We start from the raw sequence: 2,794 nt of genomic DNA, 5'->3' as shown, positions 1-2,794 counted from the left end.
CTCCGGTGGCGAAATGTACTGCTTGATATTTAACAAAGCCATTAAATGCACAGTGTTGTGTAACTCAGGTTATCTGTTTTAGTGGTATTAACCGCCGGTAGTTACTTGGCATTTTTTCAATTACTTGGCTTTTTTTAAATGTCAAGTACTCGAGATTAAGTTCACTAGAACATGCTTTTCTAAATGCATCAGGCGCACAGATATTTTCCGAAGTTTCAAGAAATGCGCAGTCAGGCATGTTTGGCAGAGTAGAAGATAAGCCATCTTAAGGGGGAAAAACGTAACTTCCCCTTTTCTTCAAAGGTAAAAGCTAAGCAATAGCATTAGGAGACTTCGCAACACTTTTGAAAAGGTATTTTAAACCCATTCCCAGCTTAGTTTATCTAACCCAGTTTAAACAAATGGTCAAAAGGATAAATAACAAGCACTTGCTCGACTGAAATGCAATTGAAATGTGATTTTAATCGTTAATAATCCCACTAAGTTTGAAAACAACTTCAATTCGATAAATCTGTAAGTCAAAAATTCAAGACATAAAAGATTAGCTCGGTAATTTATTTTTTCATTTTTCCCGCTAATTGCTTGCTTTATAAATTTCAAACTACAATTTTCCTCATCCTCTCCCCCATTTGTATTCTTTCTGTATTCACGCGCAGCGCGCGTAAGTTTAAAAGTTAGCCAATCAGGTCAATGAACTCTAACCTTGACTTTGAAAATTTACCTGGAGAATTTTTTTCGGGTATCCTTTGCTGTTTTATTTTACGGAGTTGTTTTGGTTTTTGAGTTTTCGTTCGAGGTAATTTTTTATCCCTCAGTTTGGAATTCTAAGAGGCTTCTCAAGTTTTATTTGATCCGAAAGTTGTGGTTGTTTTAACACATGCTTTTTAAATATATATTTCTGTGGAGTTTGGACTCTAGCCTTTGCTTTCGTAATTGGATTTTTTACACAGACTAAACGGAAGCACCTTTTGGAGTGTTCAATAATAGTACCAAAATGATCCAAGTGCAATTTCACAATTATTTTGCGAGAGAAAGTCGAATGTGAGATGATAAATAACCAAAAAAGTGCACAGCCATGAGTTGTTCATGAAAATCTCTCATTTTGACAACGAACAAAAGCTACTTCCTTTCCAAATGGAGCACAGTTCGAATAGCTTCAGCTAAAGTTATCCAGCCCTATTCTAGTGAGAGTGTTTGATATAGCGCTAACCGCTGGAGATCCCCTTTCCCAATGCACAGATAGAGAAAACCCAGACACCTGCTCTTCCCTTTACCTCTTTATGACCTATCACAGCCCTTTAGTACCTTTATGACACACAGAACATTGATGGCAATACAAAGTGAGGCGAGTACAAACCTGGCCCTAGGAAAATTGGTTCCCAACATCTTGTTCTGGTATCATACATCAGAAAGGCTAGTAAAAACTGCTACGATTGGCAAAATTGAATCTAAACGTATGGCAAGAGTCAATATAGTTTTGGCACCGATTATGTCCTTAAAAAAATTGCTACCTCATAAGCACCAGTCGGTTTCTGTTCAATGTTACCCTTCGACACTCACTACTTTAACCACAAACTGACTAAATTCAAAATATCAACTTGGTACAGACCATAAATTCAGGGTAACCTTCTTTTTGTAGGTACTTAGAGGACAATGAGATAGCAGAGCTACCAGCTGAAGTCTTCAATAACAACATGAAGTTGGCTAAATTGTAAGTAAAATATTCATGTTCCTGCTAAGTGACTGGCTTTACGCTACTAGCCAAACCTATACTAAAATAGACTTTGTTGTTCATAGCGAGCTCGAGCAAAAGGGGGTCAGGGGAATTTTAGAAAAAATGGAAGCAGTAAACAAAGAATTAGCCATTATTCCGTCGAGCAGAGGACCAAAGAGCCAATACAGAAAAAGAGCCGTATCAATAACACAATTTGATCTAAAATAATAAAAAAGCTAAGTTAGTTCTCGGCCTCTTGCGCTATTTACCTCAGGCAATGACAGTATGTTATGGTCTCTTAAACTTTACCAGGTTATAAAAAACTGGGTCTTAACACAGATCGCACCTAAAAAGAAAAAAATGACAAGTGATAACAACCTTTTTTATTTTAATTTTTTGTCGACAGGCATTTACACTAGTGACTAGTACTATATCACATTAAAAAGAGGACAAAAAAAGCTTTACATGAAATTGTTTCTTTCCTAAAATGCATGTACTTCAAATAATATGAAGGAACTGTCATAAAATTTGCCTAACTTATCAGACAACTTGTGACTCTGAAACAGCCTAAGCCTGAATGGAGTGGAATTAGAAGGTAACTTTTAAACAAAAAATATGCCTTATTTTATGGGCAAGATATCCAGAGAGTTTCGCTGAAAAAGAATAGAATGATACAGAATTAATAACCCATATAACTACCACTACATACAAATAATACATATGGACATTTTTTTTGCAATCAATGTACTTGCAGAAACTCACAGGACGAGAAACCTAGCGTTCGACTTTCGGAAAACGAAGGTTGAATTCACGGAAAACGCGTCATTTTCCTGACGTTTATCCGTGTTTTGCAAACGGAAAATCCGATATTTTCTGTGCGTTTTCGCCTCAGTGAATCTAAGTATTCGTTACTTTATTCGGTAGTTTTCCCCCGCGATAAATGTAGGTAGAGGATTCATTTTCCGGCATTAAACCCTCGGTTAACGCAAGGCAAACAGCTTGTCTGCGTTTGTTCATTGGCATTTTCTGAGCGATCAACAATGTATTTACCGCAGTTAACGGCTGAAAACACGCATTTTC

Source organism: Stylophora pistillata, chromosome 2 (assembly GCF_964205215.1).
Source record: "Stylophora pistillata chromosome 2, jaStyPist1.2, whole genome shotgun sequence".
NCBI lineage: Eukaryota > Metazoa > Cnidaria > Anthozoa > Scleractinia > Pocilloporidae > Stylophora > Stylophora pistillata.
This window is presented reverse-complemented; position numbering follows the sequence as displayed.